Source organism: Macaca nemestrina, chromosome 10 (assembly GCF_043159975.1).
Source record: "Macaca nemestrina isolate mMacNem1 chromosome 10, mMacNem.hap1, whole genome shotgun sequence".
Classification (NCBI taxonomy): domain Eukaryota; kingdom Metazoa; phylum Chordata; class Mammalia; order Primates; family Cercopithecidae; genus Macaca; species Macaca nemestrina.
The window spans coordinates 79,846,129-79,874,000 of record NC_092134.1 but is presented as its reverse complement, the minus strand read 5'-3'; the positions used below and the strand labels follow the sequence as shown (position 1 = coordinate 79,874,000).

The window sequence follows — 27,872 nt, the reverse complement described above, 5'->3', positions numbered from 1 at the left end:
AGATACTGTAGTCCCTGATATAAAATGGTGTAGTATTTGCATATAAAATGTGCATATCCTCCTATATACTTTAAATCATCTCTAGATTACTTATAATACCTAATACAATACCTACATATCACTTCATTCGTGTAGATTCAATGTAGTGCTTGGCAGGCAGCAAATTCAAGTTTTGCTTTTTTGAATTCTGCAGAATTTTTTTTCTGAATATTTTTGATCTATGATGGTTTTAATCCATGGATAAGAAACCCATGGATACAGAGGGCTGACTGTATATAGGGTTTGGTACTATCTGGTTTCATGCATCCACTGGGAATCTTGGAATGTATCCTTGTGAATAAGGGGGGACTACTGGAACCATTTTGAAATACCCCAGAGCATTCTGTTCTTCTTTACAAGGCCTGCCCTCAGGAGAAAATACTTTACCAGAGCCTAACCTGCTGCAGTTTTATCATAGACTAACTAACCTGGGAGAAGGATAATACCCAATTCTATCCTAGTCTAGCCATCCTGTCCCATCCAAGTGGGGAAAAGAAAACAAAACTGAGAAACACTGGTGAAGTTTATATAGTCCAGGGCATAGGCTCACCAAAATACTGAGACCTAATTACAGGACAATAGAACACTTCCAGTTCCCCTCCCTGTCATACCTCATCACAACTCTACTAAGGACGCATTTACCAATTCCTTTTACCCAGTATATCATGTCCACCTTTCAACAGAAAATTGTAAGTCATACTGAAAGGCAAAAGTACACTTTGAAGAAACTGAATAAGCCTCAGAACCAGTGAGATATGGCAGAACTGTCAGAATTAACAGTCCAGGAATTCCAAACACTATGATTAATATCAACAACATATAACAACAATATAAGAAGATAAATGGAAATTCTAAGAAAGAATGAAAAAGAGAAACTTTTAGGCTCCTGAACATACGGAGGTGCAGGAGTGTGACAGGCCCAGGAAGGGCATAGAAGCGATGCGCCCCTTCCCACCAATGCATCTCCTTATCTGGCTTTCATCCGTATCCTTCGTAATATCCTTTATAATAAACTGGTAAACATCAGCCATCCACAGGCTTTCTCTCTCCACGGAGAGCAGGACAATGTCCTACGACCTCAGAGAGCCAGAAGAGAGCAAGATCAAAGTCAGAAATCCATCTCTGTCCCTACTGCCCACTGGTCTTTTCCAGTCAACACTTCCTCAGCAAATACATGCCGCATAGCCATGCTGCTCAGAGGTCTCCCGGCTTATATGCAGAAAAGGACCTGTAGCCCAGGATCACAGTAGCAACAATATTCTCATCAAAGCAGCCAGAGTGATACAGCAGAAGGTCAAGAGACAGAAAAAAGCACTAAACCCTGGTTTATAAGAGAGCGGCAGACTTCAAGGGTTGTCTCCTAAGACAACAAGTAAGCTCAAGGGGAAGCTTATAACCAGTAAGCTTCCAAGTGGTGAAAAAAGAGCCTAGCCAGGCCCAAATGGAAAATTTTAAAGAAACAGACAAATATTAAAAGAAATAGTAAATTCAAGATGGGGAGCATTCAAATGTGCACAGGATGAGCAAGACTTTAGTTAGAAAATAAAATTACTCTTTCTTGCCACTGAGCTTAAGCCAAAAAAAAAAAAAAAAAATTAAAGAAAAGAAAGCTACTTGGCTGGGCATGGTGGCTCATGCCTGTAATCCCAGTACTTTGGGAGGCCGAGGCAGGTGGATAACCTGAAGTCAGGAGTTCAAGACCAGCCTGGCCAACAAGTGAAACCCTGTCTCTACTAAAAAATACAAGAATTAGGCTAGGCGTGGTGGCTAACGCCTGTAATCCCAGTACTTTGGGAGGCCAAGGAGGGCTGATCACCTGAGGTTGAGAGTTCAAGACCAGCCCCAAATTAGTTGGGTGTGGTGGTACACGCCTGTAATCCCAGCTCCTCGGGAGGCTGAGGCAGAAGTATCACTTGAACCTGGGAGGCAAAGGTTGCGGTGAGCTGAGATTGCACCACTGCACTCCAGCCTGGGCAACAAGAGCAAAACTCCCTCTCGCAAAAAAAAAAAAAAAAAAAAAAATTAGCCAGTGTGGTGGTGCATGCCTGTAATCCCAGCTACTCGGGAGGCCAAGGCAGGAGAATCACTTGAACCTGCGAGGTGGAAGCTGCAGTGAGCCAAGATGGCACCACTGCACTCCAGCCTGGGCAACAGCAAGATGCAGTCTCAAAAACAAAAAACAAAACAAAAAAAACTACTAATACACAAAAAAGCACACTCCAAGCATTAGTTTTTTATATGCAGGGAGTGATGAGTCAGCATTACTCTTGCACCAGAATACACATGCACGAGGGAAGTCCTATGTGTGTAATAAGTGAGGGAGGGGCTTTAGAAAAAAGTCACACTTCACACACCAGAAGACACACTCAGGGAAGAAGGCTTTCTTGTGAAAGGAGTGTGGGCAAGGCTTCTTACAGAAGGCAATTCTCACTGCATATCAGAAAACCCACTCAGGGGAGAAGTCTTTTGTATGCAAGGAGTGTGGGCAAGACTTTACCCAAAAGTCAATTGTGCATGAGAGAACATACTTGGCAGAGAAGCCTTATAGTTGCCAGGAGTGTGGACAAAGGATTAGGTATAAATCATCCTACGATAAGCACTGGAAGGCACACTCAGGGGAGAAGGATTTTTGGGCAGGGAGTATGGGCAAGACTTCAGCTTGAAGATATCTCTTACCAGACACCAGAGGACACACTCAGGGAAGTAACTCTGCTCCTTTAAAAAACTGTAGCCAAGACTGTACACCTTGTTTACGGATATATCATGAAGGTAGAAGGGATCCAGAGGGCTAAGAGAACCTGAACTTCGCCCAACTTATTCCCAGAGATTCTGAGAAAAGAGGTCAAGATTTGGGAAACAAAGATACCAGGTAAGGGGAAGGGATTACCTGGACTCTTGGGGAAATGTGGTCTCTTTGCTACTGAGCTGATATTCCCAGTGTTGTATCTGTGCCATGCCATACTTCCCAGGGAATGTTCTTAGCCAGTGGCTGTGGGTGTGGCACTGAGAGCCTCACTAACCTCCTTAGATGGCCCAGCAGTCTAGGACCCCTCCACCAACCCTTCCCTCCCTTTGTTCTTCCCTCTGGCAGCTCTCCCAACTTTCCTTAGTGCTATGGTTTGAACAATGTTGTCCCTTACAAAATTCATGTTGAAACCTAATCACCAATTTAACATTATTGAGAGAATGTTTAGGACGTAGTTAAGTCATGAGGATGGAACCTTCATGAATGGCACTGGGTACCCTTATAAAAGGATTTGGCAAAGGATTTGGCATCACTTTACCCTTTCCTCCAACTGCCATGTGAGGACACAGAGTTCCTCTCCTCTGGAGGATGTTGTGTCAAGACACCATCTTGGAAGCAGAGAGCAGACCTTGTCAGACAACCAAATCTGCTGGCGCCTTGATCTTGAACTTCCCAGCTTCCATAACTATGAGAAAATAAATTTCTGTTCTTTATTAAATAAATAAATAAATAAATAAATAAATAAATAAATAAGAAACGCTACAGATAAAAAATACTGTAACAGAAATGAAGAATCCCGGCCAGGCACGGTGGCTCATGCCTGTAACCCCAGCATTTTGGGAGGCTGAGGTGGGCGAATCACTTGAGGTCAGGAGTTCAAGACCAGTCTGGCCAACATGGTGAAACTCCCATCTCTACTAAAAATATAAAAGTTAGTTGGGTATGGTGGCGCACGCCTGTAGTCCCAGCTACTCAGGAGGCTGAGGCATGAGAATTGCTTGAACCCAGGAGGTGGAAGTTGCAGGGACCTGAGATCGTGCCACTGCACTCCAGCCTGGGTGACCAAATGAGAATTTATCTCAAAAAAAAAAAAAAAAAAAAAAAGAAAAGAAAAGAAATGAAGAATGCCCATGATGGGCTCAATAGTAGACTGGACACAGCTGAGCAAAGAATCTTTGAACTTGAGCTGGGCGTGGTAGCATGTGTCTGTAGCTCCGGCTACTTGGGAGGCTGAAACCAGAGGATCACTTGAGCCCAGGAGTTTGAGACCAGCCTAGGCAACATAGTGACATAGTGAGACCCTGTCTCTAAAAACAAAGAATCTCTGAACTTGAGGATATGACAACAGAAACTTCCAAAACTGAAAAGCTAAGAAAAGAAGAACTAAAAACAACAACAAAATATCCAAGAACTGTGGGACAAATACAAAAGGCATAATATGTGCATAATAGGAGAAAGAAAGAAACAAACACAGTATCTGGTATTGCTAAACAATAACTAAAGTGATAACTAAAAATGTCCCTACAAATCAATGTCAGATACCATACCGTAAGAACATTAAGCAGGCTATATGCCAAAAAACAAAAAAAACAAAAAAAACTACACCTAGATATATCATATTCAAACTTCAGAAAATCAAAGAGAAAGAGAAACATCTTGAAAGAAGGCAGAGGGAAAATCACCTTACCTACAGAGGAGCAAAAACAAGAATTACATCTAACCTCTCAGAAACCATGCAAGCAGAGAGTAGAGTGAAAGAGAAAACCCCATCACCTTAGAATTCTGTATCCTGCAAAATTCTTCAGAAGTAAGAAAGGCCATGTTCAGTGTGGCTCACGTCTACAATCCCAGCACGGCGGATGGACTGCTTGAGTCCAAGAGTTTGAGACTAGCCTGGGCAACATAGTGAGACGTCATCTCAATGAAAAATAAACAAAATTAGCCAAATGTCATGGCGTGTGCCTATAGTCCTAGTTATTTGGGAGGCTGAGGTGGGAGGATCGCTTAAGCCCAGAAGGTTGAGGTTACAGTGAGCTGAGATCACGCCACTGCACTCTAGCCTGGGCAACACAGTGAGATCCTCTCTCAAAAAAAAAAAAAAAGTGAAGGAAAAATAAAGACTTTTTCAAGCAAACAAAAATACAGAGAAACTGTTGCCCAAAGACTTGCCTTGCCAGAAATCTTAAAATAAGTTCTTTAGAGAGAAGGAAAATGAGCTAGGCATAGTGGCTCATGCCTGTAATCCCAACACTCTGGGAGGCTGAGGCGGGAGGACTGCTTGAGCCCAGGAGTTTGAGACCAGCCTGGGCAGTATCAGGAGACCCTATTTCTAACAAAAATAAAAATAAATTAGCTGGGCATGGTGGTGCTCATCTGCTGTTCCAGCTACTCCAGTGGCTGAGGTGGGAGGATTGCTGGAGCCAGGGATGTCGAAGCTGCAGTGAGCTACAACCGTGCCACTGCACCCCAGCCTACATGACAAAGTGAGATACTGTCTCAAAAAAAAAAAAAAAAAAAAAAATCTGGGATTCGAATCAGCCCTCTCCAACTCCAAGCACACTGGGATCTCTGCCGCTGGAGGTTGCTGTTGGCTTCTGCCCATGCTGTGTGTTGGGATCTGCAGCCCAGCATGGGAGCTTACGAAGGCATCTGGTGGTTTCTCAGTAAGAAAATAGTGTGGATGCCAGACGTAGTGCCTCACGCCTGTAATCCCAGCACCTTGGGAGGCTGAGGCAGGCAGATCACCTGAGGTCAGGAGTTCGAGACCAGTCTGATCAACATGGCGAAACCCTGTCTCTAGTAAAAATACAAAAAAATTAGCCAGGCGTGGTGGTGCCTGTAGTTCCAGCTACTTGGGAGGCTGAGGCACGAGAACTGCTTGAACCTGGGAGGCAGATGGTTACAGTGAGCCGAGATGGTGCCACTGCACTCCAGCCTGGGAGACAGAGCAAGACTCCATCTAAATAAAAAGGGCCGGGCACAGTGGCTCACACCTGTAAGCCCAGCACTTTGGGAGGCCAAGGCGGGCAGTTCACAAGGTCAGGAGTTCAAGACCAGCCTGGCCAACATAGTGAAATGCCGTCTCTACTAAAAATATAAAAATTAGTCAGGCATGGTGGTATACATCTGTAATCCCAGCTACTCGGGAGGCTGAGGCAGGAGAACTGCTTGAACCCGGGAGGCAGAGGCTGTTGTGAGCTGAGATCATGCCACTGCACTCCAGCCTGGGTGACAGTGTGAGACTCCATCTCAAAAAAAAAAAAAAAAAAAAATAGCATGGAGTGTGCGTAATTGTGTTTGAGGAAGAGATAGTCACTGTCTCTGTGGTAGTGTCTTTAGGGAACTATCTGTGCCTGGATCCTGGGGAATTATGAAAAAGCAGTCTGCAGGTTTAACAAGAACTCTGAACCTTCTCCCTCTGCAGGATCTTCAATAGAAAGGTCCTGTCCTGAGGAAACACTCAGAGGCACTTCTCTTGCTTGTGAAGCCTGCCAGCACGTGTGTTTTGGTGAGCACTAAGATGCACATGACAAATTATGCGCAATGCCTCAGCACAGTCAAACGGGGTTTTTTCTGTTTGCACTTAACTAGCCTTGGACAGTAGAAGGAAACCTTAAATATTTCCTTCTACTCTCACAAACCCTTTATGTTTTCTTTTTGAGACAGAGTCTCATTTTGTCGGCCAGGCTGGAGTGGCACAATTTCAGCTCACTGCAACCTCCACCACCTAGGTTCAAGCGATCCTCCTGCCTCAGCCTTCTGAGTAGTTGAGACTACAGGCACACACTGCCACACCTGGCTAATTTTTATATTTTTAGTAGAGATGAGGTTTCACCATGTTGGCCAGGCTGGTCTCAAACTCCTGACCTCATTGATCCACCTGCCTCGGCCTACCAAAGTGCTGGAATTACAGGTGTGAGCCACCACACCCGGCCTCACGTTTTATCTAATAAAACAAAATTACTGCCAAAAAAAGAAAAAAAGAGACAATGTCAGAGTCGATCAAAAAACAAGACCTAACTGTATATTGTATATAAGAAACTCCCTTTAATACAAAAACACATATAGATTAAAAGTAAAAAGGCCAGGCGCGGTGGCTCATACCTGTAATCCCAGCACTTTGGGAGGCCGAGGTGGGTGGATCACAAGGTCAGGAGATTGAGACCATCCTGGTTAACACAGTGAAACCCCATCTCTACTAAAAATACAAACAATTAGCCAGGTGTGGTGGAGGGCGCCTGTAGTCCCAGCTACTCGGGAGGCTGAGGCAAGAGAATGGCATGAACCCACGAGGCAGAGCTTGCAGTGAGCAGAGATCACGCCACTGCACTCCAGCCTGGGCGACAGAGCGAGACTCCATCTCAAAAAAAAAAAAAAAAAAAAAAGAAAAGTAAAAAGATAGAGACAGATATACACTAATCCAAAAAAAGTTGAGAGTAGCTATATTAATTTTAGAAAGAAAGATATCAGGAATAAAGACGAGCATTACATAATGACAAAATGGTCAATACTCCAAGATGACATACAAATTCTTAATGTAGGCCGGGCATGGTGGCTCACACCTGTAATCCCAGCACTTTGGGAGGTCGAGGTGGATGGATCACTTGAGGTCAGGAGTTCGAGTCCAGCCTGGTCAACATGGTGAAACCCTGTCTCTACCAAAAATACAAAAATTAGCCAGGTGTGGTGGCACACGCCTATAATCCCAGCTACTCAGGAGGCTAAGGCAGAACCATTTGAACCTGGGAGGTAGAGCTTGCAGTGAGCCAAGATCGCACCACTGCACTCCAGCCTGGGCGACAGAGCAAGACTTCATCTCAAAAAAAATAAATAAATAAAAAATAAAAATAAAAATAATTAATGTGTATGTAGCTAACAACAGAACATCAAAATATATGAAGGAAAAACTGACAGAACTGCAAAGAGACAGATAGATGAATCTGCTCTTATATTAACAGTTGAGACTTTAACACCCCTCTAATCAGAAATGGACATATCCAGCAGGCAGAAAATCAGTAAGGACATAGTTGAACTCAACACCACCATCAATCAACTGGACATAATTAACATCTATAGATTAATTCATCCAACAACAACAACAGATTATATATTCTTCTTAATTCACATGGAACATTTACCAAGATTGACCACATTCTGGGCCATATAACACACCTTAACAGGTTTAAAATAAATCACACAATGTCTGCCTTCTAACTGCAATGGAATTAAAGTAGAAATCAGTGACAGAAAGATAGCTGGAAAATATGAAAAGACTTAGAGATTAAACAATATACTTCTAAATAATACAAGAAGCAAAAAAGAAATCTCCAGAGAAATTAAAAAGTATTTTGAACTAAATGAAAATGCAACTTATAAAAATTTGTGGGATGCAGCAGAAACAGTGATTAGTAGGAAATTAATAGCAGTGAATAAACATACTAGAAAAGAAAAAGATCTAAAATCAATAATCTAAGCTTCCACCTTAGAAAACTAGGGGGAAAAAAGAGCAAATTAAATCCAAAGCAAGCAGAAGAAAAGAAATAATAAAAATTAGTGTAGGCCAGGGGTGATGCCTCATGCCTATAATCCCAGCACTTTGGGAGGCTAAAGCAGGAGGACTGCTTGAAGCCGGGAGTTTGAGACCAGCCTGGGCAACATTGCAAGACCATGTCTCTATAAAAAATAAAAAAATTAGCCGGGTGTGGTGGTGCTCAGGAGGCTGAGGCAGGAAGATCATTTGAGCCCAAGAGTTGGAGGCTACAGTGAGCTAAGATCACACCACTGCACTACAACCTGGGCAACAAAGTGACACCCTGTCAAATGAATGAATGAACAAAGAAAGAGTGGCCAACATGGTGAAACCCTGTCTCTACTAAATACACACACACAAAAAATAGCTGAGCGTGGTGGCGCACAACTGCAAACCCAGCTACTCAGGAGGCTGAGGCAGGGGGATCTCTTGAACCCGGGAGGTATAGGTTGCAGTGAGCCGAGATTGCGCCACTACACTCCAGCCTGGCAACAGAGTGAGACTACATCTCAAAAAAAGGAAAAAAAAAAAAAAAAAAAAGACCTACTATAGGCTGGGCATAGTGCCTTATGCCTGTAATCCCAGCACTATGGAAGGTCAAAGTGGGAGGATTGCTTGAGACCAGGAGTTTGAGACCAGCCTGGGGAACATAATGTGACCCTGTCTCTATCAACACCCCCTGCCAAAAAAAGAAAAAACCTACTATAAAGCTACAGTAATTAACACACTGTGGTACTAGAAAAAGAATAGACACATCAATTACTATATATATATATTTTTTTTGAGATAGAGTCTCGCTTTGTCACCCTGGCTGGAGTGCAGTGGCGAGATCTCGGCTCATTGCAAGCTCCGCCTCCCGGGTTCATGCCATTCTCCTGCCTCAGCCTCCCGAGTAGCTGGGACTACAGACACCCGCCACCTCGCCCGGCTAGTTTTTTTTTTTGTATTTTTTACTAGAGATGGGGTTTCACCGTGTTAGCCAGGATGGTCTCGATCTCCTGACCTCGTGATCCGCCCGTCTCGGCCTCCCAAAGTGCTGGGATTACAGGCTTGAGCCACCGCGCCCGGCCTATGATGACTTTTTAAATACAACACCAAAGGCATGATCCATGAACTAAGTAATTGATAAGCTGGACTCAGGTAAAATTAGAAACTTCTGGGCCGGGCGCGGTGGCTCAAGCCTGTAATCCCAGCACTTTGGGAGGCCGAGGCGGGCAGATCACAAGGTCAGGAGATCGAGACCACAGTGAAACCCCGTCTCTACTAAAAATACAAAAAATTAGCCGGGCGCGGTGGCGGGCGCCTGTAGTCCCAGCTACTCAGGAGGCTGAGGCAGGAGAATGGCCTGAACCCAGGAGGCGGAGCTTGCAGTGAGCCGAGATCGCGCCACTGCACTCCAGCCTGGGCAACAGTGTGAGACTCCGTCTCAAAAAAAAAAAAAAAAAAAAAAAAAAAAAAGAAACTTCTGCTCTGTGAAAGACAATGTCAAGAGAATGTAAAAACAAGCTACAGAATGGGAAAGAATGTAAAAGATACACCTGATAAAGGACTGTTATGCAAAATACACAAAGAACTCTTAAAACTGAACAGCAAGAAAATGAACAACCTGATTAAAAAATGGGCAACAGACTTTAGTCAGACACTTCACCAAAGAAAAATACAGATGGCAAACAAGCATATGCAAAGGTGCTCAACATCATGCCATCAGGGAAATACAAATTACTGTTATTATTCTTCTTCTTATTATTTTTTTCATTTTTTTATTTTTTTGAGACGGAGTCTCACTCTGTCACCCAGGCTGGAGTGCAGTGGCACGATCTCGGCTCACTGCAAGTTCCGCCTCCCGGGTTCACACCATTCTCCTGCCTCAGCCTCCCGAGTAGTTGGGACTACAGGCGCCCGCCACCACGCCCAGCTAAATTTTTTTTTTTTTTTTTTGTATTTTTAGTAGATACGGGGTTTCACTGTGTTAGCCAGGATGGTCTTGATCTCCTGATCTCGTGATCCGCCCATCTCAGCCTCCCAAAGTGCTGGGATTACAGGCGTGAGCCATCGCGCCCAGCAGGGAAATGCAAATTAAAACGACGAAATCCATTACACACTTTAATTAGAGTGGCCAAAATCCAAAATACTGACAACGTTAAATGTTGGTAAGGATGTGGAGCAACAAGAACTCTCATTCATTTTTGGTGGGAATGCTAAATAATATGGCCACTTTGGAAGACGGTTTGACAGTTTCTTACAAAACTAAACATAGTCTTACCATAAACATAGTATTACCATATTATCCAGCAATCACACTCATTGATATTTACCTAGATGAACAGAAAACTTATGTCCACACAAAAGCCTGCACATGGATATTTATATACCAGCTTTCTTTACTCATAACTGCCAAATCTCAGAAGCAATTAAGATGTCCTTCAGCAGGTGAATGGATAAATTGTGGTACATTCAGATAATGGAATATTATTCAGCACTACAAAGAAATAAGGTATCAAGCTATGAAAAGACAAGGAGGAAACTTAAATGCATATTACTAAATGAAAGACGCTAGTATGAAGTGGCCTTATATTGTATGATTCCAACTAAACGACATTCTGAAGACGGCAAAACTACAGAGACAGTAAAAAGATCAGTGCTTGCCAGGGGTCAGTGGGAAGTGAGGGATAAACAGGCAGAGCACAAAGGATATTTAGGGCACTGAAATGATTCCGTATGACACTACAATGGTGGATACATGTCATTTTATATGTTGATTGATTGACTGATTTGACAGGAGTTCACGCCGTTGCCCAGGCTGGTGTGCAGTAGCACAATCATGGCTCACTGCAGCCTTGACCTCCTGGGCTCAAGCAATCCTCCCACCTCAGCCTCCTGAATAGCTGGGACTACAGGTGAACATTACCACACCTGGCTTATTTTTATTTTTATTTTTTTGTAGGGAGGGGGTCTCACTATGTTGCTTAGGCTGGTCTTGAACTCCTGGACTCCAGCAATCCTCCTGCCTCGGCTTCCCAAAATGTTGAGATTACAGGCATGAGCCACTGTGCCCAGCCTCATTATATATTTGTTAAAACCTACAGAATGTGCAATACCAAGAGTGAATCCTAATATAAAGTATGGACTCAGGTGATAATATGTCAATGTAGGTTCACTGAATGTAACAAATGTACCATTGTGGTTCAGTATGTTGATAGTGGGGGAGGCTAGTGTGTGTGAGGACAGGAGGTATATGAGAACCCTCTGCACTTTTCACTCAATTTTGCTGTGAATCTAAAACTGCTCTAACAAAGATAGTTTCTTAATTTAAAAAAAGCAAAGGAAGAGCATAAACCAAAAAAGAAAAGACTGAAAACCACTAAGTAAATGTGAATAGCTTCTTGCATATTCATTCTCATAGAGTGCTCAGAAAAGAGTCTAAAATTTTAAGCTTGGAGTATCCATTGCTCATTATTCTAATGTTAAGACAGAAAACCAAAGCATAGCAGAAAGTCCAGCTTCCAAGCAGGAACTGTTGTCTCCTTGACAGAGCTTCAATCCAATTATGCCCTAGTCACTAACTTTCCATCACCACCTCCCCTTTGTTTCAGAGAGAGCATACACGACCTTTCCGTTCATGCGGTGGAGGAAGAAATTGCTTCCCAGAAAGGCTTAGCCCACTGCATTCTACTAGATAAAGGAAAAACAAAAAGCCACTCCACTCTGACAAGCCGATTACTGTCTATGGAGAAGCAAAATGCCTCCCTTAGGACTATGGGAATAGCCAACAAGGTACAATATGTTTAAACCTTTAACCATGACTCTGCCAAGAGCTGCTATGTATGTGAATACAATCCCCTCATCTGGGCAGTCAAATATGCGTAACTGAAAGTACAGGCCTCCATAAGGCCTTGTCTAGTTATAGCTTCAACTGCATAGAAAGTGAAAGAAGGCTGAAATAAAGTCTCCCCTTTCCACTACTGCAATTATCTAGGTAAAGCCTAGAAGGAAAGAACAGGAAAGACTGAAGAGGGAAAGCTAAAGTGTTGAATATAATATGATATTTTATAAAATATACACAGACATTTAGACCCTTGAAATTTTTAGAGTAACCACTTTTATTGTTCCCTCACAATACATACAACCTGACACTACCGTCTCCCCCTTAGTCCTAAAAAATACCTGAAACTGAAGTAAAATGACAAATGTCTGAAGTTTTGAACATAATATAATTTTAAAAATTAATGTGCATAGATTGCCACCATGTAAAAAAAAAGATGTTCATTGAAGTGACAGATATCTATAATACTATTTACCCATTCCGGTATTATACAAACTCCAGGTATATACTACAACTGAGATCTTTAAAACTATCTGAACACCTCTTTTCACTTGATTCAAATAACTATGCCAATGAAAGACTTGTTATTGTCAGTGACCTTGAGAACAGAGACATAAAATGGAGGTAATGAAAGCTTAGCATTAAAATGTAGTCTTCATCCATCCTGTTAAGCTGTCATTGTCTCTCTGATAACTTCTCAGGAGCCACGCTTTTAGCTCAGTTCTATAGGCTGCTGCCCTGAACCACTTTTTCTTTGCATTTACTTTTTTATAGGAACTCCTGTCGTCACTCACACACACACGCACACACATGTACGCTCACACGCAACTAACTGTTCTATCAGAGGCACCCAGCAAAATAAACAAATGAGATCTTTGGATACCACGAGTGATCATTTTGGTCAGTTACAACCTTACCCAGTGAGGCATTCTCAGTTCTGAAGCCAAGAACTTGGGTTCGTGGTAAGAGGTGGAAAAGACAAGACTCTAGTCAGGTATTTCCTGCAGCTAAATACACAGTTAATTGCACATGGTTCACAGACATACAATGAATCATTATCAGAATCAAGAAGGAAAATGTGCTGGGTGCGGTGGCTCATGCCTCTAATCCCAGCACTTTGGGAGGCTGAGGCAGGCGGATCACTTGAGGTCAAGAGTTTGAGACCAGTCTGGCCAACATAGTGAAACCCCGTCTCTACTGAAAATACAAAAATTAGCTGGGCGTGGTGGTGCACATCTGTAGTCCCAGCTACTTGGGAGGCTGAGGCAAGAGAATCCCTTGAACCTGGGAAGTGGAGGTTGCAGTGAGCCGAGTTTGCACCACTACGGTCCAGCGTGGGCGACAGAGGGAGACTCCGTCTCAAAAAAAAAATAAATTAATTAAATAAAAAAATTTAAAAAAAGGAAAATGTGGCACACGCTTGTAATCCCAGCACTTTCAGAGGCTGAGGTGGGCGGATCACTTGGATCACTTGAGGTCAGGCATTCGAGACCAGCCTGGCTAATATGGTGAAACCCCATCTCTACCAAAAAAATACTAAAACTAGCTGGTTCACACCTGTAGTCTCAGCTACTTGGGAGGCTGACGCATGACAATTGCCTGAACATGGGAGGCAGGGGTTGCAGTGAGTGAGCTGAGATCGGACCACTGCACTCCAGCCTGAGTGATAGAACGATCAAAAAAAAAAAAAAAAGGAAAATGTATGTTTTAAGCAACTTTCCAGTGAAAGATAAAAACATTCAGACAATATATACAAAGAATCCCTTTACTGTAAATATCAACTATTAGATGCTCTGGTCTCTTTTGATCCTGTATGTATACTTCTACATATATATATATATATATATGTATTTGTTTTTTTCGTTTGGACACGAAGTCTTGCTCTGTCACCCAGGCTGGAGTGCAATGGCACGATCTAAGCTCACTGCAACCTCCGCCTCCCAAGTTCAAGTGATTCTCCTGCCTCAGCCTCCCGAGTAGCTAAGATTACAGGCGACTGCCACCACCCCCAGTTAATTTTTGTAGTTTTAGTAGAGACAGGTTTCACCATGTTGGCCAGGCTGGTCTCCAACTCCTGACCTCAGGTGATCCGCCTGCCTCGGCCTCCCAAAGTGCTGGGATTTCAGGTGTGAGCCACCCGCACCTGGCCACTGTTACATATTTTTATCACTTAAATTATTTCACATAAATATTTCCGTGACTCTACATAGCTAGATATTTTCACTTGCGATGATAAATGAAATCTCCATTGCATTAACACAACACAGTTTCTAATGGAAAAGGAAAAAGCAGATGTGTAGAGGTGCTATGAATTCAAATAAAGACAGGATGTGAGACCTGAGTGGAGAATTGTATTATTCAACAGGCAAGATCTTCTATGTAGCCATATGCCAAAAATGTCAGAGAATAAGCAAGTTAGCAATCACTGAGCAGATTATACATCTCACTATAGTGTTGTTGTAATCATACCCTAATTCCACCTTAGTCATATTTCCTCTTACCAATAAGTATGGCAGCCACCAGAACAAAATACCCATCCTTTGTATGTGGGAGCTTATGGGCATAAAACTTAAGGCGAGAAAGAAGAAAATATGGATCAGGAAGTAACCTAGCCTAGAATGCACAAAGATGACACCCACAATGCTTCTCTGGGCCTATTAGTAGAGGATGCTGAAGCGACGATTTTAGGTCCCAGTTTTCTAGTTCTGTCTACGTTTCTGGTTGGTCAAAAATTAATTTTCTTTCCTCTTTAGAATCATGTCCTTGCTGCAAAATGATGGTGGTTTACCTCAGAGAGTAGACACATTTCAGCATCATTACCAGGGAGATAAAAAACATTGTAGATTAAGGCTGAGGCAGTTGCAGAAAGATTTCTTCATTTTCATACGAATTTACACCTTTTTTTTTTCCCCACTCAGGCAGAGCTCAGCTACAGATTTAGCTCTCTCTGGTATGGCAGCTAGATATATAGATCAGTAATAAACTATACAAAAGACTTAGCTGACTGATTTGGACCATTTACCAAAAAACCACTACTTACTTTCTTCTAGGCTAGATGTGGATACTGATGCGCGTATGGAAAATAACAAGCAAGCAATTTAGCAGAGTGGTTAAGAGTGCTGGTCTGGAGTCTAACCATCTGGGTTTGTGTTACAATTCCATCACAAAATACTGAATAACCCTGTACAAGTTAGTTCTCTGAGCCTTAGTTTTCTCACTGGTAATTCTCCCTCAGAGGTTGCTAGGATTAAATAAAATATCTCTGTAAAGTACTTTGGCACAGTACATGATAAAAACTCAGTGAGCTATAATTATTGTTGCTGTTGCTTCTGTTATATCAATAAAATCAAACAATTTTCATTGTATTTTATTCTCTCCCTTCCCTGTATGCTTTCTGGATGGAAAGATCATTTTCCTGTACCTCATATAAACATATTTCCTCTAAATTGTATATGCATGTATGCATACATGACCTGTTAGTATGCACTAATTGATGGTAACCCTGACAATCATGCTAAGAACTTTCCCTAGGCTAATGTTCACTTTACCACCTGTCAGAGTCAGTTCAGTATGATAGGTTAGGAAAGTAGTACTGACCCAAGACTGGGAGATTCTCATATTTAGTCAAATCGAGAGGGTAAAGAGACAATATCTCTATGAAAAAGATCCTACTCCGTACCAACGAGCTAGAATTCTAAGCAGACAGGAACCATGAGTCCTAGAACTAAAGAAATCAGTATTTCCCTTCCCCCATATTTTATCAATCTAAATTTTCCAGAGTAGCGAAAGGAGGAAATGGTTCTTTCTTTCTAAATTAAGTTGGTTCCAGTGTTTATTTGGGCTATTCTTAACATTTACACTCCTCAAGTAGCTTCTTTTTTTATTTTTATTTTTTGGTAGAGTCAGGGTCTTGCTTTGTTGCCCAGGCTGATCTCAAACCCCTGGCTTTAAGCAATCCTCCTGCCTTGGCCTCCCAAGGTGCTGGGATTACAGGTATGAGCTTCTAGTAAAAGAAGCTGAGATAGCCCAAAATAAAATGCAAAAGTATATCTGCTTATCTTGCATATCCTCATAAACTTCAATATCTCCTTTGCTCAGGGACCATTTTACCTAAGCCAGTCCACATCTGTGATCCCCTAACCCCAAATAAAAACGTTCATTTCTTTATGTAGCCAATATCACAGTTGTCATTAAACCAATTCATACTAAAGTGTGAATGACAGCCCCCATAGAGTTCTCCATAGTTTTCCAAGTACTTAGTAATTTACATGAATCTTTAATTAGTATAGAAGTACAAGAGTTTATTTCTGGATGAGGAATCTTTGCACTAATCTTCTTCAATCATATATAAGACTGCCCATGGGAAGAAGGAAGAGAATGAGATTTTATTGTCCTCAACCTATTCAACGGAAAATAGATCAAATGCTCTACTTCCTTTTGCTTTTGCTCAACCCTAATACCTTGATTCCGCAGATACAGCCCATTCAGTGTTCATCTTGTCCTTGCTCCTAATACCTAGAACCAATAAAATTGTCACTAGGCAAGCTAATTCCTATAACATCAGAGAGACTGCCAGCAAAGAAGAAAGGTTGGCCACCTAAATCTCCCTGGATAAATGCTTGGAGTTTTAGATAGAACTTGGAGCTGTGGAGCCTCCCACGTCTTTCTCTCTCCCTTTTTTCCAACAATTTCCAATCACATGCTTATTCTACTCACAACTTTAAAAAATTAGAGGGCTATATGATTCCTACTACACAACATTCTAGAAAAAGTGAAACTACGAGACAGTAAAAAGATCAGTGGTTACCGGAGGTTCAGGAGGGTGGGATGAATAGGTGGAGCGCGAGAGATTTTTATGGCAGTGAGACTATTCCATATGGTACTGTTAGAGCAGACACATATTATTATACTTTTGTGAAACCCCACAGAATGTATAGGCAGTGAACACTAATGAAAACTATGGCCTTCAGTTAATAATAATGTATTAATGTTTGGTTCAACAATTCTAACAAATATAGCACACAGATGCAAGATGTTAACAATAAAGGAAATTGTGAGTAGGGGTGGAGTGAGGAGGTATATGGGAACTCTCTGTACTCTCCACTCAATTTTTCTATACGCTTACCACTGCTCTAAAAAATAAAATCTATTCATTTTTTTAAATAGAGGAAACACTGGTGAATAATCCCCACCAGGTACAAAGGCTAGTAAGAGCCAAGATAAGCTGTATAAAAACGACATAAAAATGTAAAAAATTAGACTATAGGGCTTGATCTCAAACAGTAACTAAAGGACAGTAACTAAAGACAGGAAAGAAGCTTGAGGAAGTGAAAGAAAGAAAGACAACCTCATAGTGGCATTTTATAGTGACTGGTGTGCAAACAACTAAAAACAAATTTATTTCCCTCAGAGAAAGAGAACAGAAGCCAAGACACTTATAAGGGACACTGAGTTTCTCAGCAGAAAAATCACCACCATTAAGCCTCTGGCATACTTACGAGTATCACCCTGATGCCTCTCCCTGTGGCTAAGGAATCAGAGCTTGTCATTGTAACCAAGTCAGCAACCTGTGCTGGTGCCAATCTTTATAGTGGATTGAGCTATTTTTCAGGAAAAGCAAGGGATAATTGCCCAGTATCAAAAGAAGATCTGACCCTTGGGAGGAGAAAGGAGGTGCTCCTTTTGCCACAGGATGATTCTCTCCGGAATAACATAAATGGCTCTTTGAGAGACCATGTCTTTGATAAGCAGCGGTGCAACTCTGACAGCCAATCTGCTGAATGTCGAACAGAGCACTCAGTTTTCTACAATGACTCAAAGGACACGGCAAGGCTGCAGATTTATTCTGCTGACTTTCCCTGCACAGCCACTCAAGTTTTTCAAAGGCAAAAAGGAAGAACTCTTTCCTTTCAATCCAGGGAATTGCAAATTCCACTGGGATTTAAAGACAGAGCTATGTTTGCTCAAAATCTGACATCACTGATGTGAACAACAAGATTTAAAAGCTTGGAATGATGGCTGGCAATTTTAGTAGTTAGAGCAGAAGTTGGTTCGGCACTTCAATCTGCCAGCAGAATCAGCAGTCACACAGGGCACATGGTGTGCCAGACTGGGAATGAGCTAATTTCACAAAATTCATTCTCATTCTCTTTGTACTTCCACATGACAATTGCAAACAGTCCACATTCTTACCAAAGCACAAATACAAAGGTAGCATATTTCACTGCACAAAGAAATTTCAAAATAAAAACACAAAGGCACTGTTACAAAGAGATAAACCTCAAAGCTTCCATCTTTTCTCCATGATGCTTTCCTTCTTGAAATCCTATCCTTAACATGATAATTTTGTGAGACAAAACTTTAAAAAGCAACATCTCCCCACAATAAACTATTAAAACTATTTCTTCTTCACAATTTGTACATCAATTCTGTGAGATGAGATTTTGAAACAGAAAACCATTCTACGCATTCTACCTCAAAAGTAACATCCATGTACTATGATTTAAAGGACAAGCTCTCTGTGGTTAAATAGATTCAACCCCCAACAGACAAAAGAAAACTAGGCTTGACAGTTAAGATACCCAACTTCTGTTTAAAATATGTGTTGTTATCTTATGATAAGCAAACAAAGAAAAAAACCCTCAAATTTAGGGGTGATGAGTTCTATTGTGATTTTAAAAAACATGTACTAGTGTACTAAGTACACTAGTACAATAGGTACTGAAGCAAAGGGATTAGTAATAGCAAAACAGCACAGAAAATTATAAGCAGAAAATCAGAAAAACATTTTCCCCAAACAAAATACATAACCTTTTCACAAAAATTAATGGAAAGAGGACAAAAATAAAGATGTTTTGTTTTATAAATAATATTGGCAAACACTAATCTTTATGTGTTTTTAGACATAACCAAAGGCCTGACATTTAACCAAATGTCAACTTGCACTGTAACTCTTTCAGAAAGGTTTATCATTTGGTCATAAAGACTCTATTAAGATCAAAATCTCAGTATGACTGAACTCCAGGGCATGGGGCTTTTCTTAAAATATTACAACGTCCACTTTAAAAGGGACTTTGTGCCAGGTGCGGTTGCTAATGACTATAATCCCAAGCACTTGGGAGCCTCGGGTGAGAGGACTGCTTTAGGCTAGGAGTTTGAGACCAGCCTGGGCAGCACAGCAAGACACTGTCTCTAAAAATAAAAACATAAAATTAGCCAAGCATGGTGTTGTGCACCTGTAGTCCCAGCTACTCAGGAGGCTGAAGCAGGAGGACTGACAGCCCAGGAGTTGGAGGCTTCAGTGAGTTATGATTGCACCACTGTACTCCAGCCTGGGTGACAGAACAAGACCCTATCTCTAAAAAAAATAAAAGTGGCATTGTGTTTAAGTCACTGGCACATAGTTACAAAGCTTAAGTTTGCCCAGTCACGACTCTGAGCAGAATGTTGAAATTCTTTTTCTCTTCAGAAAAAATCTTCCAGAGAGCATCTCTTGTACCTTGTTCATAATGTACAATTTATTGGCATTTCTTTTCCTTTCTAAATGGCCAGGAGGGAAGAAGAGCTCCACAGCCACTGTATGTGGTTAGTAATGGCGCTTTTACTTGTCATTGTACAAAGCCTGTTAAATATTTACAACACAGACAGCAATATCTAGTCCTAAACACCCAGTTGTGAGTTTGAATTTTTTTAGAAATAAATCTATGACAAGTTTTCCCCAGCAAAATGCCAGACGACTTTACTAACAGCTTCAAGAGACCCAGCGGGTCCAGAGGAGCAGTTATAGGCCATCTGGTGATTACTTATTATTATTTATACAGCACTGTAGATGTACACACAGATGTGTTATGAATCCACATACACAGAGGCCCTAACAAGGGCTGCAGACAGAATGTGACTGCTGAGCAAGTCAATCTGCATTAAAGAAACAGGCTAACCAGAGAGAGGGAGTACGCCGGTTGCTTTTTAACCTGCTGCATTCGCTGGAAGACTATTTGATAAAAGAATGAAGAATTCTGGCTGGGCACGGTGGCTCAAGCCTGTAATCCCAGCACTTTGGGAGGCCGAGACGGGCGGATCACGAGGTCAGGAGATCGAGACCAGCCTGGCTAACACGGTGAAACCCCGTCTCTACTAAAAATACAAAAAACTAGCCGGGCGAGGTGGCGGGCGCCTGTAGTCCCAGCTATTTGGGAGGCTGAGGCAGGAGAATGGCGTAAACCTGGGAGGCAGAGCTTGTAGTGAGCTGAGATCCGGCCACTGCACTCCAGCCTGGGTGACAGAGCGAGACTCTGTCTCAAAAAAAAAAAAAAAAAAAAAAAAAAAGAATGAAGAATTCTATATAATGACAGCATCTTGTAAGTCAACAACCTAGCTATATGCTATATGTAGTTTTGCCAGAGAGGCAAAAGAAGGATAAATGAAAGACAGACTTTAAGATTTAGAAGGCACTTTGTAAACTCAGCAGTTTGCAAAAGAAGGGAATAGGAAAGAGGCCTTTTAACTTAGGAAGAGCTGAGATGCAAAGACAGGATTTTATTTTTTTTCTAACAGGAATGCTCTGAAAACAGTTTCTGGGTTCCCGTTTCAAATATTAAGTTATATCTAAGGAAAACAAGATTGAATAACTGAAAAATATCACCCTAATTTCCTGGATGTAGTACCAATTAGATTCTTACAGCCTTTTTTGGGAGGGGCAGATCAGAGCAAGGATGCTTGTAATCTACTGTGTTCTAGCAACATACATATATTTGTTTAAATACAACATGAAAAACAAAAATAACCAACTACATGTTTCTAAGGGCAAGTATCAAGAGTATCAGATCCGACATTAAAAAACTTGAGTTTAATTCCTACTCTTAACATCTCTACATTTAAAAAACTCCAGTCCCAGGCCAAGTGCGGTGGCTCACCTGAGGTCAGGAGTTCGAGACCAGCCTGGTCAACATGACGACACCCCATTTCTACTAAAAAATACAAAAATTAGTCATGTATGGTGGTGGGCGCTTGTAGTCCCAGCTACTGGGGAGACTGAGGCAGGCGCTTGTAGTCCCAGCTACTGGGGAGACTGAGGCAGGAGAATCACTTGAACCCGGGAGGCGGAGGCTGCAGTGAGCCAAGATCGCACCACTGCACTCCAGCTTGGGTGACAGAACGAGACTCTGTCTCAAAAAAAAAAAAAAAAAAGAAAAAAAAATCCCAGCCCCAATTTTGTCTATATGATGCATAAGAGTGGTCTACTTCCACCACAGGTTACTGCAGCATCCAGAGAATGAACTGAAAGTTATTGCAAAGTCAACATATTACAAAAAATAAGGTTAGCATTTGGCCTAATTTGTGTATAATGCCATGGATTTTCAGCTGCCTGACAGCATGCAGGCACTCTTACCAGATGGGAACTAGATGAATTATTGAATGAAATATGAATTATTAAATAAAAATTAGAATTTTCAAAAACTCTTGGCAGATGGTAGGGAAAAAAGGCTTATTTGTTTGCCTGAAATTGCCTTCACCTGTCGAAACATGTAAACATAGCATATACTACCACAAATGGCATTTACCTACCAGAGCCATTGCTTCCCCTTGTAATTCTCCAATTCAAGATGCTTCCCTAACATAAAGAATTAGGAATCACCACCAACTCATTCTTTCCTGCTTTTCTTTTGTGCTTATGCCAGATAATAGGGCAACTTGCCAAAGGGACAGAATTAAAGATCCAGAGTCCCACAGTACCAGTATGGCCCATTTAATGGGAAGGCTGGGATAACAGGAATAATCTCTATAGATTTGTGTTATATAGGCAATAAAACATACACCTTTGCAGCATGCCAGCATTTAACCAATCATAGGAGCTATTTGTTGCCTCATATATTACAGAGCAATAGAGATTTAAGGGATAATGTTCATGGAGGCAGAGGATACGAAGCAATAAACAGCTTTGGAGGTTGGTTAAATGCCAAGCGAAGCCAGGACTACACCACCATAAACATTATTCCTATTATATGACAAGATAAGGAGGTACAAGAAGCTGCCCTCAATCCCATCACAACTAGGGCTCCATCACTATTCTTGGCCTTAGAAAGGAAAAGCAGGCCCCAGAGGTCTATGAATTAGTTATGTGTTTTGTATCTCAGTCAGAAAGATATGAAGATAATTTCAACGTGTACCTAAATGTCCTCTGGGAGAAGAGAAGATCTGATAGTAGATCTCTTCAGGCAAAAAAAGAGTAATAGCCCCTCAGGGTCACACTGGACAGAGAAACAATCAAAGGATTTTTTTCCTTAAAAGGACAAAGGTGGGCCGGGTGTGGTGGCTCACGACTGAAATCCCAGCACTTTGGGAGACCAAGAGGGGTAGATCACCTCCGGTCAGGAGTTTGAGACCAGCCTGACCAACATGGCGAAACTCTGCCTCTACTAAAAATACAAAAAAATTAGCTGGGAGAGTTAGTGGGCACCTGTAATCCCAGCTACTTGGGAGGCTGAGGCAGGAGAATCACTTTAACCCAGGAGGTGGAGGTTGCAGTGAGCCGAGATCAAACCACTGCACTCCAGCCAGGGCGATAAGGGCAAAACTTCGTCTCAGAAAAACAAAACAAAACAAAAAAAGGACAGAGGTGATACAGAATAGATATGACAGAAACCTTTCTCACTGGCTAAGAACAGGATGATACTAACTCTCCATAGTATCTCCTCAGAGGAAATGTGTTCCTGTTTTTAAGGAAATTGACATTCTAATAAGCTGATATGACCATCTTCTGTTCAAACACTTGATTATGGTAACCAGAAAGACTACTTAAATCAGCATAATTTATACTGCAAACCTGTGTCATATGCCTGAGAGGGAGGCATAGGAATATGGAATTTGTTGATCCCAGTAATAAAAAACTGGGCAAAAAGCATCCAAAAGGTAAGTTATCTAACTGCATACGCATGAAATAACAACTAAAATTCAAGATTACTGACAGAGACATAGTATTTATTCCTGCTTCCACATACAATGGAACAACTTTATAATCCATATTCCAGTAAAAGTGTCCTCCAAAAGTATTAAAAACTTATAAGACTTCCTATTAATAGATTCAGTACCAAACTATATTTCTATTATTTTAACAACACGAAGTTGTTTTATAGTCACAATGTCTTTAAATAGATGCTATCTTATAAACATTTCAAAAACCCACACAACTCAAATTCAACCAGTCCTCTGCCAAGAGGGTATCTGGGGCACTGTTGCCTTAACAACACTAACCCCATTCTCAGGAGGCAGCTCTATTAACTACTCCTGCTACCACATTCCACAGAGAGGCATTAGCAGGGATATTGCTTTCCCTGAGTTCCTCTTCATGAGGTTGATGAGGCCTCAAGAGAAACAAAAAAAATCTCAACAGGAGAATAGAAATAACAGGGCTAAAAAACCCTATCACCTGTCTTTTCTGATAAGAATGCAGACAGCACAATCTTCAGCAGCGTTTTTTTTTTTAAGTACATGCAGCATATTTAGAACTCAGCTGTGTCACATCAGACTTACTGTTGGGAAGTGGATCATGAACAGAATCCAAAAATAACAGCCATTAAAGACCTAGCAACCAAAACATGTTTACGTATCCATTGAAAGCCTAGTGGTTTTGATTATATAGTGGAGAGCATAATCCACTAGTCTATTTTAGGTGAATTTTCCTTTCATCTTCCCTTAATATTAAGGCAGAGGACAATTTCTGAGTTTAGGAATGCACAGGGTAAAGTCTGGTGAAGGAGCAGATATTGACATAATATAAGGTTCCTATAGTTTTGTTTGTTTTTTAAGAAATAGTGGCTGGGCGTGGTGGCTCACACCTGTAATCCTAGCACTTTGAGAGGCTCAGGTGGGCGGATTAGGAAGTCAAGAGACCGAGACCATCCTGGCTAACACGGTGGAACCCCATCTCTACTAAAAACACAAAAAATTAGCCGGGCAAGGTGGTGGGCGCCTGTAGTCCCAGCTACTCGGGAGGCTGGCGCAGAAGAATGGCGTGATTCCGGGAGGCGGAGCTTGCAGTGAGCCAAGATCGCGCCACGGCACTCCAGTCTGGGCGATAGAGCAAGTCTCTGTCTCAAAAAAAAATAAAAAATAAAAAATAGAAAACAAGAAATAGTATCCTGAGTTAAATTGTTTTCATTCCTACTTCCTCTACCCGGTAGAAGCCACTGCTTTTTGAGACTTCTATGGTAGCAGGTTCTAAACCATGTCTTGCAAAAATTATCATGGTCCTTATTACCCATTCTGGGATTTACATAGCCTTTTTGTTATTATACCATTTCTGGAAGAAAGAACTTGAATCTATGACAAATGGATTGTAAATAGCTTGAAAGGCTCAAGGTGGCTCCAGAATGAAACCATTCTCAAGGGATATTAAGGAGTTGGATGACAGGCCAAGAGTAGTTCACTTTACCAAATTTATCTTATCTGCCAGATTTTCACTATTTCATATAACATAAAGCAATCACAGTAAATCTTGTAGAGATTCCAATCTAGAGTTATTTATTACCAGATAGTCGGAGAAACTTGGAAGAGACTAAATATAACTGAAGAACTATAATCTCACCTGAGCATAAAGTTTTGACATGCAAAGGAGGTAAACGGATGAATCATGCTACCTTCAAAGCCTTAAGTTGTACCTTTGTATCCTTTTTCAATGAAATAAGTATCTTGAATCCAAAAGAAAAAGGTAGCAATGTTCCACACTCACCTTCCTACTGAGGGGAAAAAAGCTTTTAGAACCTAACTCAGAGGTTATAATGAATCCTAATCACCAAAATACCAACAAATAATTCAGAAACAGGAGAGAGAAGCAGGGGAAGAAAATGGCTTATGGTAAGTGGAACGCAACTTTACGAGAAGGAACCAAAGTCAAAAGTCCCTAATATTTTCCTACCTCCAGTCCAAAACACAGCAAAACAAAAACAAATTTCACAAATCTGTGACATTTCACAAATTTCAGTGGATACTACTATTTTCTGATGAGACAGCCTAAAGAGGTGTTATTCATATCTTTCTTCCTCAGAGAGCTTGAGAAGCTTTTCTCGTATATTCCTTATTTTTATCATCTATTTTTACTTCTTTGCGAAGTCCTTGTCTGGGTGGTTTAAGCATATAACATATAAGAGGAGTTCAGGAGTAGCTTAAACAATAAGTGAAGAAAAATAATGGTAAGTATTAGAAAAATAAAATCTTTTCACCAAAAATGCCTATTTTTCAACTAAAAGCAAGAAGTAAAAAAGGGATGAGGGCCGGGCACGGTGGCTCACGCCCATAATCCCAGCACTTTGGGAGGCCAAGGCAGGTAGATCACGAGGTCAGGAGATGGAGACCATCCTGGCTAACACGGTGAAACCCCCCGTCTCTATTAAAAATGCAAAACTTTAGCTGGGTATGGCGGCGGGCGCCTGTAGTCCCAGCTACTTGGGAGGCTGAGGCAGGAGAATGGCGTGAACCCGGGAGGCGGAGCTTGCAGTAAGCCGAGATCGCACCACTGCACTCTAGCCTGGGTGACAGAGCGAGACTCCATCTCAAAACAAACAAACAAACAAAAAAAAAGGGATGAGGTATCGGTCATAAGCATCATAGTAAATAGTATTATCTAATTCACATGTAAAAGTTTGGAGAGATCATTTTTTTATTTTGAGACAATGTCTCGCTCTGCTGCCCAGGCTGGAGTGCAGTGGCATGATCATAGCCCACTGTAGCCTCAAACACCTGGACTCAAGTGATCCTCCTGCACCAGCCTCCCAAGTAGTTGGGATTACAGGCGTGTGCCACCATGCCTGGCTAATTTTTAATTTTTTTTTTTTTTTTTTTTGTAGAGACAGGGTCTGGTCTGGTCTCAAACTCCTGAGCTGAAACGATCACCCTGCCTTGGACTCTGAAAGTGCTGGGATTACAGGAATGAGCCATACCAGCCTAGGAGAGATCATTTTTAGAAATGTATTTCAATAAAGCTGTCTGAAAAGTGAAACAAATGTATTCTATTTTCCCAACTGGCTTTTACTTCAAATATTTATTTATTTATTTATTTATTTATTTATTTTTATTTATTTTTTTTTTTTTGAGGCGGAGTCTCGCTCTGTAGCCCGGGCTGGAGTGCAGTGGCCGGATCTCAGCTCACTGCAAGCTCCGCCTCCCAGGTTTACGCCATTCTCCTGCCTCAGCCTCCTGAGTAGCTGGGACTACAGGCGCCCGCCACCTCGCCCGGCTAGTTTTTTGTATTTTTTAGTAGAGACGGGGTTTCATGGTGTTCGCCAGGCTGGTCTCGATCTCCTGACCTCGTGATCCGCCCGTCTCGGCCTCCCAAAGTGCTGGGATTACAGGCTTGAGCCACCGCGCCTGGCCTACTTCAAATATTTATATACATCCATATATAAATGGATATATATATTAAAGAAATCACATGGGGAAACGTAGTAAATAATAAAGTTGAAAACTTCGACATGAAAGGAAATACACCCTAGGATGCCAAATACTGAAGAATACGATGCCTTTGTTGGTCTTTTTTGAAAATTTTAGCATTTACTGGAATTTGGAATCTTCCTTCTCTTCATTCCTTGTCACCACCCCCATTTTATCTACCTCTCAAATTCATAGGAATCTCTGAAGTTAAGCTCTTCTTTTTGTCCATATTTACAATGTTTAATATAATTACTCTGTAATCTCACATACCACCAGTAAGTGTCAGTGGACAGTCACATGACATATTCCTAAGTGAACAGAAACTCAACCCTTTGAGTTCTATAAAGCGAATTAATGAAGGCAAGTAAAACTTCCTTTGTATTCCTTTCTTCATACTTTGTGGAACATGGCAATAGGGGAAGGTCTAGGAAGAAGAGTTAAGAAGATGCAAAATGAAAAAAAAGGCAATTTCAACAAAAATACTTTATTAAAAAAGCATATGATGAAAAATAACATACAATATACACATATGAATATAATTACGTGAGAGCTGACATACAGAACAATGCATTTACGGCATTAGACAGAGAAAATGTTTATATAATGCTGTGAGATCTCAAGTTCTATATTGGATTTGTCTTTTCTAGATAGATATCTGCCGTAGCTGCTAACAATGATTTTCTGGATCAACAGTCAAAAGAAACGGTTTTTTTTCCTTTTTTCTTTTTTTTTTTTTGAGACGGAGTCTCGCTCTGTCACCCAGGCTGGAGTGCAGTGGCCGGATCTCAGTTCACTGCAAGCTCCGCCTCCCGGGTTCACGCCATTCTCCTGCCTCAGCCTCCCGAGTAGCTGGGACTACAGGCGCCTGCCACCTCGCCCGGCTAAGTTTTTGTATTTTTAGTAGAGACGGGGTTTCACTGTGTTACCCAGGATGGTCTCGATCTCCTGACCTCGTGATCCGCCCGTCTCGGCCTCCCAAAGTGCTGGGATTACAGGCTTGAGCCACCGCGCCCGGCCTTTTTTTCCTTATTTGAAAAAATCCAAATAGATTCTGGCAAATTGGGGTTCACAATGAGTGGGTACATTATCAGCTGCCTCTCCAAATATGTTAAACAGACTTTTATATCCATGCAGGTTGAAGAGAAAACATTTCTTTTTTTTTTTTTTGAGTTTCACTCTTGCCACCCAGGCTGGAGTGCAGTGGCACAATTTCAGCTCACCGGAACCTCCGCCTCTCGGGCTCAAGCCATTCTCCTGCCTCAGCCTCCTGAGTGGCTGGGATTACAGGCATGCACCATCACACCCAGCTA

At 41.6% G+C, this 27,872-nt stretch overlaps 1 protein-coding gene across 5 annotated transcripts in view; it reads right to left on the bottom strand.

The window, feature by feature from the left end:
* The window catches only part of LOC105474264 (cyclic AMP-dependent transcription factor ATF-7), a 128,694-nt gene that overhangs the window by 71,742 nt on the left and 29,080 nt on the right, over positions 1-27,872 (bottom strand). The gene's annotated exons all lie outside the window — the stretch shown is intronic.